Source organism: Eschrichtius robustus, chromosome 1 (genome assembly GCF_028021215.1).
Source record: "Eschrichtius robustus isolate mEscRob2 chromosome 1, mEscRob2.pri, whole genome shotgun sequence".
Taxonomy (NCBI): domain Eukaryota; kingdom Metazoa; phylum Chordata; class Mammalia; order Artiodactyla; family Eschrichtiidae; genus Eschrichtius; species Eschrichtius robustus.
In genome coordinates, this window is record NC_090824.1 from 98,287,016 (window position 1) to 98,300,214 (window position 13,199).

Here is a 13,199-nt window from a genome sequence, read left to right on the forward strand (position 1 = left end):
CTGTGCGGGGCAGGCTGTCCTTGGAGAGCTTTTGGAGGTCTCTTTCCTCTCCAAAGGGCTTGCTGCCACTTCCAGCTTTGTCCACTCCCCTGGACCTGGCCCCACCTTCCTTCCTGTGACTTCTTCCCTTGATCCTTGATTTTCAATTAATGATTAATTCAATCTCATGTTCATTAAACTTTCATTAGGTAATTCCATTTCGTTCATGAAAGGATTTGAGGCAACAGTCAAGCTTAATTTTTATTTTACAAATAATCCATATTCACTCTTAAAAATATCAGAAAATATAGTTATTTAAACAAACAACAAAAAGAACATTAAAATCACCTATAATCCCTGTGCCTAGATTAACCTTTTGTTACATATGTATCCAGATTTTATGCTGTCTCCCTCCCTAATAATATTAATGTCAACAACAGCTAATATTTATGAGCCCTTACTATGTGCCAGTCACTGTTATGTTTGATATATGTATTACATTATTTAAACCTCATAGCTATCTATGACATAAGTATTATTACTGGGTGGGCAAAAAAGTTCCTTCGGTTTTTAAGTAAAAATAAAAGACACATTTTTCATTTTCACCAAGAACTTTGTTGAACAACATATTCACCATTTTGTCCCACTACCTTCTGCCATTTTTCAGGCAACTTCATAATTCCATCTTCCCAAAACTTTTTATCTTTTTGAGTAAAGAACTGTTCCAGGTGCCTTTTACAGTCTTCCAGGGAATTGAAATTTTTTCCATTAAGAGAATTTTGTAAAGACCAAAATAAATGGAAATCCGAAGGTGCACTGTCTGGTGAATACGGCGGATGAATCAGAACTTCCTAGACAAGCTGAAACAGTTTTTGCCCAGTCATCAAAGAAACATGAGGTCTTGCATAATCCTGATGGAAGATTATGCATTTTCTGTTGGCTAATTCTGGACGCTTTTTGTCGAATACTGCTTTCAGTTGGTCTAATTGGGTGGGAGCAGTACTTGTTGGAATTAATCGTTTGGTTTTCTGGAAGGAGCTCATGATAGAGGACTCCCTTCCAATCCCACCATATACACAACATCACCTTCTTTGGATGAAGACTGGCCTTTGGTGTGGTTGGTGGTGGTTCATTTTGCTTGCCCCACGTTCTCTTCCGTTCCGCATGATTGTACAGTACCCACTTTTCATCACCTGTCACAATTTGTTTTAAAAACGGAACGTTTTCGTTATGTTTCAGTAGAGAATCGCATGCAGAAATATGGTTAAGAAGGTTGTTTTCGCTTAGCTTATGTGGAACCCAAACATCAAAGCGATTAACGTAACCAAGCTGGTGCAAATGATTTTCAACGCTTGATTTGGATATTTTGAGTATGTCAGCTATATTCCGCGTGGTATAACGTTGATTGTTCTCAGTTAATGTCTCCATTTAATCACTATCAACTTCAACTGATCTACCTGACTGTGGAACATTGTCCAGCAAGAAATCTCCAGCACGAAACTTCGCAAACCACTTTGACATGTTCGATCAGTCACAGCACCTTCTCCATACACTGCATAAATCTTTTTTTGTGTTTCAGTTGTGTTTGTACCTTTCTTGAAATAATAAAGCATAATATGCTGAAAACGTTGCTTTTTTCTTCCATCTGCAATATGAAAATGGCTACACAAAAATTCACCAATTTTTTTTTTTTAGAATAAATTCTAAGTGTTACACGAGCTGCTTTTTTTTAAAAAAATTAATTAATTAATTTATTTATGGCTGTGTTGGGTCTTCGTTTCTGTGCTAGGGCTTTCTCTAGTTGTGGCAAGTGGGGGCCACTCTTCATCGCGGTGCGCGGGCCTCTCACTATCGCGGCCTCTCTTGTTGCGAAGCACAGGCTCCAGACGCGCAGGCTCAGTAATTGTGACTCACGGGCCCAGTTGCTCCGCGGCATGTGGGATCTTCCCAGACCAGGGCTCGAACCCGTGTCCCCTGCATTGGCAGGCAGATTCTCAACCACTGCGCCACCAGGGAAGCCCACCAATTTTTTTAAAAAATTAATTTTTAAATTTTTGGTTGTGTTGGGTTTTCGTTGCTGCGTGCAGGCTTTCTCTAGTTGTGGAGAGTGGGGGCTACTCTTCGTTGTGGTGCGTGAGCTTCTCATTGCGGTGGCTTCTCTTATTGCGGAACACGGGCTCTAGGCATGCGGGCTTCAGTAGTTGTGGCGGGCGGGCTTCAGTAGTTGTGGCTTGCGGGCTCTAGAGCACAGGCTCAGTAGTTGTGGCGCACGAGCTTAGTTGCTCCGCGACATGTGGGATCTTCCCAGCCTAGGGCTCAAACCCGTGACCCCTGCATTGGCAGGTGGATTCTTAACCACTGCGCTACCAGGGAAGTCCTAAAATTCACCAATTTTAATAAGTTTTTTAAAAAAAAATTCACGCTGATATGACAGGTGTCACAGTACAATCTAACAAAATTGTTTTGAATGAAGTTAAAGACAACTAAGCACTACTAGATCCATCTTATGGAAAAAACCGAACAAACTTTTTTGGCCCACCCCATATCCCAGTTTTACAGATGAGGAAACTAAGACTCAGAAAAGGTTTGAAACTTACCCAGAGTCACTGAACTAGTGTGTTATTCTAACCTGTACATATATTGGGTTGTTTTTTAACTTTTGATTTTGAAAAAATTTCAAATTTATACAAAAATAAAGGGAATAGAATGGTGAAGTCCTGTGCAGCCAGCAGCAGCTTCAACAACCACCAATTCACAGTGAATCTTGTTTTATCCATTCTCCTAGCCAGCCCCAACCCTGATTATTCTAAAGCAAATCCCAGACATCATACCACTCCATCCACAATACATGTCTCTGTAGATGAGGACCCTTTATAAATGTAACCACAACGCTGTTAGTACCACCTATCCAAGTAAGCAATGCCCTAACATCATCCGCTTTCTACTGGTGTTCAAATTTCCCCAATTGTTTTGTAAATATTTCCTCACAGTTTGTTTGAATCAGGAACACACACACACTCCTCTATAGTGTTGGGGCTGGAATTCACACCCGCATTCGTCTGGCCACAAACCCATGCTCTTTCCAAACACCAAACTTGCATTATGAATTGGAGAAATCTATAGAGTTTATACTATAGTTAACTTGAGTACACACACACACACACACACCTCAATTTATAAGTTTTAGATATTGTTTTAGGCAGTAAAGCTAAGGTATTAATTTGTAATTTCTCTTCACTAAAAACCTGATGAAAACCCTTAGCCAAGTATTCTCTCTACAATCTGCCAATTTTCTCTTCTTATGTCCTGCAGGTTTTTTGATCTCTAAGGAGTTTTCTACTCTGTTTTTATCCAACAGTAAGTTGTTCTGAGATTGTTATTTTCTTATTTAAAGATCTTTATCATTGATTTCATTCGTCCATCCATTCATCCAACAAATTAATTAAGCACCTATCATTTGCCAGAGACTGTAATTGACAGATATGGTTCCCACTCCTGTGGACCTGTATTCTTTGGGGAGAGGGAGAGACTAAAAATAAATGACAAATAATTAAAACAGTTTTAAATTGTGTTAAATACCATGTAAAAGCAGCAAGGAGTGAATGTAGAAAATAATGGTAGAAACTACTTTCAAAGGCATTGTAGAAAATGATTTGCTTTTACTTGCTGAAGTTCTTTTCATATGCATCCTCCATCGTTGGTATTTAAAAGAAATTAAATCTTTCAGTATGCTTTTTGCTAACTGCTTGCTACTTGCTATTTATTAAAATATTCAATAGCTTTTTAAAAAATTGATTATGCTATAGTCTTGCTCCTACACGTCTCTAATTTGAACACTCCGTATTCTGCTGCCAGTGTGGTGGTGGTGGGACATTATACTTAATTTCTTTGATGAAAAGAGTAACTTTCAGATTGAGTCTAAACAGAAAACAGATCTCCCATTAGGCAGAAACACAGTTACCATAATGCTTGTTGAGTCATTGTTTTTGGTTGTTGTTATTCAAGACATGAAAATGTTTTTAACTGAGTTGGTACATAGTTGTTGAAAATTTTAAATCATATAAAAGTTCGTACGTGAAATAAAGTCCCTATCAAGCAAGCCCTGCTCCTTCCACTCTCAACCCTCAAGTATACACCAATGGCATTTTGGCATGCCTCCCTCCATCTTTTCCTGCATGTGTAAGGTGAGCTAAAGTAGATTGGAGTGAGTGGGGGGAGAGAGAGAGAGAAAGAGAGAGGAGGAGGGGGAAGAAGGGAGAAGAAGCGAGAAGGGGATGAAAGAGGGAAGTGAGAACAGAGAACTGAAGCCAAGAATTCTTAGCAGACCTTGCTAGCTCCCTTTGCTGTCTCTAACCTTTAAATGGCTTTTGCTTTCCCCATAGATTCTGCGAGGAAAGCTAACTGTGGGGATGAGAGATGTTTGTGTTGCCCAGCCTTCATTCCCTACTGCCTCTAGTGAACCTCCACGCTGTTACCTCCGTAGAAATGATCCAAATTCCCTTCCCAGCCATAACCCTCATTTCTCAAGTCGTCTCTGGCGGGGAGCTTTGGGCTCTTTTCACAAAAACAAGGCAGATCTGATTCTCCACCTCAGAAGTTCTTTATTTAAGCATATGTTCCATTGGAGGTGTGGGAGGTAATTTTAGATAGGACAGCACCCCAACATAAAATAACTTTGAATTAGAGGGTGAGAAAGTTATTACCATTTTAATTGTTTCCTCATTTTTCTAATTGTTTCAAGGAGAAATTTAGCATGGTGGTAATGTTTTCCACGCCTCCCTAACTCATGCTATTCTCTCTATTTAACAGAGAAAATAAGCCCCAGGCTGGCATCCTTTGTCAGACGACTATTTAGTTAGAATTTAACAATATGATATTGTTTTCATTGTATGTATTTTCTACAGTTACATTCTATTTATGGCAAATGATTCTGGTAGGGATTTAGAGTAGAGATATAAAGTTTCCTTTGAAAAAATATTTATTTTTAGAAAAACGGAGTCAATAATAGTACAAGTGGTCCTAGAAAATAACAAAAATCATGCTGGTGATACCCCATGGATGGGAGTATGGGGAACAGGTAGACACCTCAATCAGAGTGTACATAGCCCCCCATCAACTCTACTCCTTTTTCCTCCACCCCTTACCTAAGGGCCTCCACTGCCTTTTCTTTGCTCTCCAGAGGCCCCATTCCCTCCTGGATGCAATTCTAAATCTTTCTCTGCTCCCCCAGAGTCATACTGACCTAATCTTGGAACTCCCTTTTCTAAGGGGATCTATGTTGAGGTGTCAATGGGTGTTACCTGTTCAATTTAATGATGTCATTTTAATAATGATAGATCACTTAGCTCAAGAGAAAGTGGAAAGAGCCTGATTGATCTGTGGTCAGATAGTTCTCAGACTAATTCCTGCCTTAACCAAATATTAGCTGTGACGTGGGCAAGTCAGTTAAGCCAAAAGAATTAGTTTAGCTTACTGGGGATTTAGGGAAGGGAGGAAGACAGCCTTGTAGGGCCACAGGCAGAGCCTTTAAAAAGCCCTCCCTATTCCTAGCTAGAGCAATTAGGCAAGAAAAAGAAATAAAGTGCATCCAAATTGGAAACGAAGAAGCAAAATGATCTCTTTCACAGATGACATGAACTATATGTAGAAAATCCTGAAGATTCCACACATTAAAATGTTGGAACTAATAAGTGAATTCAGCACCAGCACTTCTTCCTGCTCCTTTTATTGACCCCAGCTCTGTGCTTTCCCATGGTAGAGGCTTATTGAACATTTGTGGACTAAGTAGTTGTCTAAATGTGTGATTGATTAGTGCATGAGTGAAATAGCTCAGCAAATGTCCTGGTGGAAGGGGCCCTGGTCTAGGAATCAGTTCTGGGCTCTGCTCACAACATTCCCTGAGCCTCCTTTGCCTAAGGAGCAAGAGAGGGGCTTGGGGAGATAGTTGGAGCTCTCCACCAGCACTGCCACTCTGAGACAGGCCTTGCCGGCACCTCTGCCATCATGTCACCAGGTCCAGCTGACAAAGACACCTGTCCTGGAGAAAGTCACCTCAACTGACCAAATGACCAGAGGTCATACATGTTCTCCTCCAGTAGACCTCTGGGGACCCACACGTCATAGAGGAGCAGGATGTAATGCGGTGTTGAGGAGAGAGATTAGGGAGGAGATAGAGGTGGTGTAGAGATGAGAGTGATTTCCTAAATTCCATCTTGAAGTCAGTTTTCAAAAGCAGAGACTTGGAGAATACCCCTCTCCCCACAAAGAAATGCCAGATTGTGAGAGACAGGAAATGTCCATCCAGCATTCCATTTTTCAAAGACAGGATCTGGAAGGTAATAGCCTGGCCTCCTGCTCTCGGGGACTGGAAGCTGAGTGGATGTTCTTCATGGCCTCAAGCAGGCTGGGCTGACACGATTTTGACTGGCTGCTTACTTATAATATCACTTTTCTGTTGAGTTTTTTTATTTTTAACATCTTTATTGGAGTATAATTGCTTTATAATGGTGTGTTAGTTTCTGCTTTATAACAAAGTGAATCAGCTATACATATACATATGTTCCCATATCTCTTCCCTCTTGTATCTCCCTCCCACCCTCCTATCCCACCCCTCTAGGTGGTCACAAAGCACCGAGCTGATCTCCCTGTGCTATGCAGCTGCTTCCCACTAGCTATCTATTTTACATTTGGTAGTGAATATATGTCAATGCTACTCTCTCACTTCGTCCCAGTTTACCCTTCCCCCTCCTCGTGTCCTCAAGTTCATTCTCTACGTTTGTCTCTTTATTCCTGTCCTACCCTTAGGTTCATCAGAACCATTTATTATTATTATTTTTTAGATCCCATATATATGTGTTAGCATACGGTATTTGTTTTTCTCTTTCTGATTACTTCACTCTGTATGACAGACTCTAGGTCCATCCACCTCACTACAAATAACTCAATTTCTTTTCTTTTTATGGCTGAGTAATATTCCATTGTATATATGTGCCACATCTTCTTTATCCATTCATCTGTCGATGGACACTTAGGTTGCTTCCATGTACTGGCTATTGTAAATAGTGCTGCAATGAACATTGTGGTACATGACTCTTTTTTTTTTTTTTTATAAATTTATTCATTTATTTATTTATGGCTGTGTTGGGTCTTCATTGCTGTGCAGGGGCTTTCTCTAGTTGCAGTGAGCAGGGGCTACCCGTCTTTGTGGTGCGCAGGCTTCTCGTTGCGGTGGCTTTTCATTGCAGTGGCTTCTCGTTACAGAGCACAGGTTCTAGGTGCGCAGGCTTCAGTAGTTGTGGCACATGGGCTCTAGAGCACAGGCTCAGTAGTTGTGGTGCACGGGCTTAGTTGTTCCGTGGCATGTGGGATCTTCCCGGACCAGGGCTCAAACCTGTGTCCCCTGCATTGGTAGGTGGATTCTTAACCACTGTGCCAACAGGGAAGTCCCCATGACTCTTTTTGAATTATGGTTTTCTCAGGGTATATGCCCAGTAGTGGGATTGCTGAGTCATATGGTAGTTATTTTTAGTTTTTTAAGGAACCTCCATACTGTTCTGCATAGTGGCTGTATCAATTTACATTCCCACCAACAGTGCAAGAGGGTTCCTTTTCTCCACACCCTCTCCAGCATTTATTGTTTGTAGATTTTTCAATGATGGCCATTCTGACAGGTGTGAGGTGATACCTCATTGTAGTTTTGATTTGCATTTCTCTAATGATTAGTGATGTTGAGCATCTTTTCATGTGCTTTTTGGTCATCTGTATGTCTTCTTTGGAGAAATGTCTATTTATATCTTCCACCCATTTTTTTGATTGGGTTATTTTTTTTTTTAATATTGAGCTGCATGAACTATTTGCATATTGTGGAGATTAATCCCTTGTCAGTTGCTTTGTTTGCAAATATTTTCTCCCATTCTGAGGATTGTCTTTTTTTTTTTTTTTTTTAATTATTAATTTTTAACTAAAGCCTCCTTTAGCAGGGTTGTAGTAACTGCTACTGCCCATAGGCAAGGAGGCCACCCCTTAGTGTTTTTTTTGTTTGTTTTGTTTTGTTTTTTAAATTAATTAATTAATTAATTAATTTATTTTTGGCTGTGTTGGGTCTTCGTTTCTGTGCGAGGGCTTTCTCTAGTCGCAGCAAGCGGGGGCCACTCTTCATCGCGGTGCGTGGGCCTCTCACTGTCGCGGCCTCTCTTGTTGCGGAGCACAGGCTCCAGACGCGCAGGCTCAGCAGTTGTGGCTCACGGGCCTAGTTGCTCCGCGGCATGCGGGATCCTCCCAGACCAGGGCTCGAACCCATGTGCCCTGCATTGGCAGGCAGATTCTTAACCACTGCGCCACCAGGGAAGCCCCCTGTCTTTTTGTTTTGTTGATGGTTTCCTTTGCTGTGCAAAAGCTTTTAAGTTTCATTAGATCCCATTTGTTTATTTTTGTTTTTATTTTCATACTTTAAGAGGTGGATCAAAAAGATCTTGCTGTGATTTATGTCAAAGAGTGTTCTGCCTGTGTTTTCCTCTAAGAGTTTGATAGTGTCTGGCCTTACATTTAGGTCTTTAATCCATTTTGAGTTTATTTTTGTGTATGGTGTTAGGGAGTGTTCTAATTTCATTCTTTTACATGTAGCTGTCCAGATTTACGAGCACCACTTACTGAAGAGGCTGTCTTTTCTCCATTGTATACTGTTGCCTCCTAAGGTGACCATATGTACGTGGATTTACCTCTGGGCTTTCTATCCTGTTCCATTGATCTATATTTCTCTTTTTGTGCCAGTATCAGACTGTCTTGATTACTGTAGCTTTGTAGTGTAGTCTGAAGTCCAGGAGCCTGATTCCTCCAGCTCCGGTTTTCTTTCTCAAGATTGCTTTGGCTATTTGGGGTCTTTTGTGTTTCCATACAAATTGTGAAATTTTTTGTTCTAGTTCTGTGAAAAATGCCGTTGGTAGTTTGATAGGGATTGCATTGAATCTGTAGATTGCTTTGGGTAGTATAGTCATTTTCCCAATGTTGATTCTTCCAATCCAAGAACATGGTATATCTCTCCACCTGTTTGTATCATCTTTAAATTCTTTCATCAGTGTCTTATAGTTTTCTGCATACAGGTCTTTTGTCTCCTTAGATAGGTTTATTCCTAGGTATTTTATTCATTTTGTTGCAGTGGTAAATGGGAGTGTTTCCTTAATTTCTCTTTCAGATTTTTCATCATTAGTGTATAGGGATGCAAGAGATTTCTGTGCATTAATTTTGTATCCTGCTACTCTACCAAATTCACTGATTAGCTCTAGTAGTTTTCTGGTAGCATCTTTAGGATTCTCTATGGATAGTATCATGTCATCTGCAAACAGTGACAGTTTTACTTCTTTTCCGATTTAGATTCCTTTTATTTCTTTTTCTTCTCTGATTGCTGAAGCTAAAACTTCCAAAACTATGTTGAATGATAGTGTTGAGAGTGGGCCACCTTGTCTTGTTCCTAATCTTAGAGGAAATGGTTTCAGTTTTTCACCATTGAGAATGATGTTGGCTGTGGGTTTGTCATATATGGTCTTTATTATGATGAGGTAGGTTCCTTCTATGCCTACTTTCTGGAGAGATTTTTTTTAATCATAAATGGGTGTTGAATTTTGTCAAAAGCTTTTTCTGAATCTATTGAGATTATCATATGGTTTTTCTCCTTCAATTTGTTAGTATGGTGTACCACATTGATTGATTTGCAGATATTGAAGAATCCTTGCATTCCTGGGATAAACTCATCTTGATTATGGTGTATGATCCTTTTAATGTGCTGTTGGATTCTGTTTGCTAGTATTTTGTTGAGGATTTTTGCATCTATATTCATCAGAGATATTGGCCTGTAGTTTTCTTTTATTGTGACATCTTTGTCTAATTTTGGTATCAGGGTGATGGTGGCCTTGTAGAATGAGTTTGGGAGTGTTCCTCCCTCTGCTATGTTTTGGAAGAGTTTGAGAAGGATAGGTGTTAGCTCTTCTCTAAATGTTTGATAGAATTCGCCTGTGAAGCCACCTGGTCCTAGGCTTTTTTTTTGTTGGAAGATTTTTTTTTTTTTTAATAAATTTATTTATTTATTTATTTATTTTTGGCTGTGTTGGGTCTTCATTTCTGTGCGAGGGCTTTCTCCAGTTGCGGTGAGCGGGGGCCACTCTTCATCGCAGTGCGCAGGCCTCTCACTGTCATGGCCTCTCCCGTTGCGGAGCACCGGCTCCATACGCGCAGGCTCAGTAGTTGTGGCTCACGGGCCCAGTTGCTCCGCGGCATGTGGGATCCTCCCAGACCAGGGCTCGAACCCGTGTCCCCTGCATTGGCAGGCAGATTCTCAACCACTGCGCCACCAGGGAAGCCCTGTTGGAAGATTTTTAATCACAGTTTCAATTTCAGTGCTTGTAATTGGTCTGTTTATATTTTCTATTTCTTCCTGGTTCAGCCTAGGAAGGTTGTGCTTTTCTAAGAATTTGTCCATTTCTTCCAGGTTGTCCATTTTATTGGCATATAGTTGCTTGTAGTAATCTCTCATGATCCTTTGTATTTCTGCAGTGTTACTTCTCCTTTTTCATTTCTAATTCTGTTGATTTGAGTCTTCTCCCTCTCTTTCTTGATGAGTCTGGCTAATGGTTTATCAATTTTGTTTATCTTCTCAAAGAACCAGCTTTTACTTTTATTGATCTTTGCTATCGTTTCCTTCATTTCTGTTTCATGTACTTCTGTTCTGATCTTTATGATTTCTTTCCTTTTGCTAACTTTGGAGTTTTTTTGCTCTTCTTTCTCTAATTGCTTTAGGTGTAAGGTTAGGTTGTTTATTTGTTTCGTTTCTTGAGGTAGGATTGTATTGCTATAAACTTCCCTCTTAGAGCTGCTTTGCTGCATCCCATAGGTTTTGTGTCATCATGTTTTTATTGTCATTTGTTTTTAGGTATTTTTTGATTTCCTCTTTGATTTTTTCAGTGATCCCTTGGTTCTTTAGTAGTGTAATGTTTAGTCTCCATGTGTTTGTATTTTTTACAGTTTTTTCCCTGTAATTGATATCTAGTCTCATAGCATTGTGGTTGGAAAAGATACTTGATATGATTTCAATCTTATTAAATTTACCAAGGCTTGATTTGTGACCCAGGGTATGGTCTGTCATGGAGAATGTTCCATGAGCACTTGAGAAGAAAGTGTATTCTGTTGTTTTTCGGATGGAATGTCCTATCTTGTTTAATGTGTCATTTAAAGCTTGTGTTTCCTTATTCATTTTCATTTTGGATGATGTGTCCATTGGTGAAAGTGGGGTGTTAAAGTCCCCTACTATTATTGTGTTACTGTCGATTTCCCCTTTTATGTCTCTTAGCACTTGCCTTATGTATTGAGGTGCTCCTATGTTGGGTGCATAAACATTTACAATTGTTATATCTTCTTCTTGGATTGACCCCTTGATCATTATGTAGTGTCCTTCTTTGTCTCTTGTAATAGTCATTATTTTAATGTCTATTTTGTCCGATATCAGAATTGCTACTCCAGCTTTCTTTTGATTTCCATTTGCATGGAATATCTTTTTCCATCCCCTCACTTTCAGGCTGTATGTGTCCCTAGGTCTGAATTGGGTCTCTTGTAGACAGCATATGTACAGGTTTTGTTTTTTTTTTTAAAAAAAGAACATTAGCATTTATTACATATTTACATCTTAAAACACCACCCAGTTTAGTAAAAACAGGGCATTCAATGGCACACTAGCAGTGGAAGCTACTTATTAACTACCAATCATTTTTACAGGGTCATACCTATATAAAAATAAACACTAAGGAGAATAAATAGACAACGAAAGTGAATAAGAAACAAGTATAATTATAAATAATACCAGATTTTAAACGAATCTATAAAAGTTTCACTATATATGGATTTTCACTCAAAGTAGGCAAAATGCATAGTCATCTCAAATTTGGAAGATAACAAGTTAATAGATTTTCTCATTTGAGGCCTATCCAACCTCAGTAATATTTCTAGATGAAGCCTTAAGTTACTATTATATATTTTAAAAGGACTGGTCCAGTTGCATTTTCTCTATTTTTAATTCCTCCTCTTTATTTACAGTATTGGCAGCAGCATCATTATGTGGATTGTCTAGAAGGTCTTTGTTAAATCCATTTGATTCTTCCTCCTTTTGCTCCTCACCTGTACTACCCTCTTCAGGTGTCTGTGTACTGGGTGTGTTCATTAACAAGTCATCTCCTAGGGACTGACTATTACTCAGTAGCTTTGCCTGTCTTCTTTCCAAGGCCAGTTGTTTATTTCTCTCAATTCTTTGTTGTTGTTCTTCTGTTAGGCTTCTACTAGACTCAGAATCAAACTTTGCACTTTCAGATGAGTTTGTCAGAAAGTGATCTAACTCGGTAGCAGTTACATCATGGCCACTATTTTCCCCTACTTCATCTTTATTGCTAACAAAATCTTCATGTAAAATAGGGAGATCAAGGCGAATTTGTTTTAAACAGGTCTGAACTTCCTTTTTATTTCCCAGATATTCAGCTCTGTCAATAAAATCTTCAGATTGCAGTTTAGGGAACAGCCTATGCACCCAGTGCTCCATGTGTCTGATTAGTGTCTTCAAGTCCTCAGCCTCATGACCTTTACCTTTGAATTTTGCCTTATCAAACACATGCCTTAATGCTGGAAGCCCTCTCTCTGAAATTAATCTCTCAGCATTCAGCTTGGGTATATTCCTTTTAACTGTTCTCTTTGGAGGTACAGGAGCACGTGCTCCTCTCCCTAACTCTTCCTCAGGTTCAGCTCCTTCACCATCTTCTCTCCCTGGAGAGGCTGGAGGTGGGAATGGAGGAGAAGTTTCATCTTCTATATGCTCATAATCTGGTAGGTCAATCAAGCCATTCTCCTGTGGTTCTAGCATCTTTTCCTCTCCTCTCCGCACAGGTCGCAGTCGGTCAGGCCTCCCTTCCTCTCCAGTCCCGATCAGCCCAGGTCCGTCTCAGTCATGTCCTCCTGCTTCCTCACTCCCTCCTTGCGACTTCCCGGCATCCCCGCTCCCCAGCCTGACTCCCTCGGCCGGCTCTCCCCTTGGGAACTTCACTCTCCCGCCAGCCCGCTCTCACCTCGAGCAGACTCCAGGTATTGTTTTTGTATGCATTCAGCCAGTCTGTGCCTTTTGGTTAGAGCATTTAATCCATTTATGTTTAAGGTAATTATTGATATGTATGTTCCTATTACCATTTTCTTAA

At 40.0% G+C, this 13,199-nt stretch overlaps 1 pseudogene; it reads right to left on the reverse strand.

Annotated features, from left to right (window-relative positions):
• Positions 1 to 11,946: 11,946 nt before the first annotated feature.
• Positions 11,947 to 12,967, reverse strand: LOC137759617 (TIMELESS-interacting protein pseudogene; annotated as a pseudogene).
• Between the last annotated feature and the right edge of the window lie 232 nt (positions 12,968 to 13,199).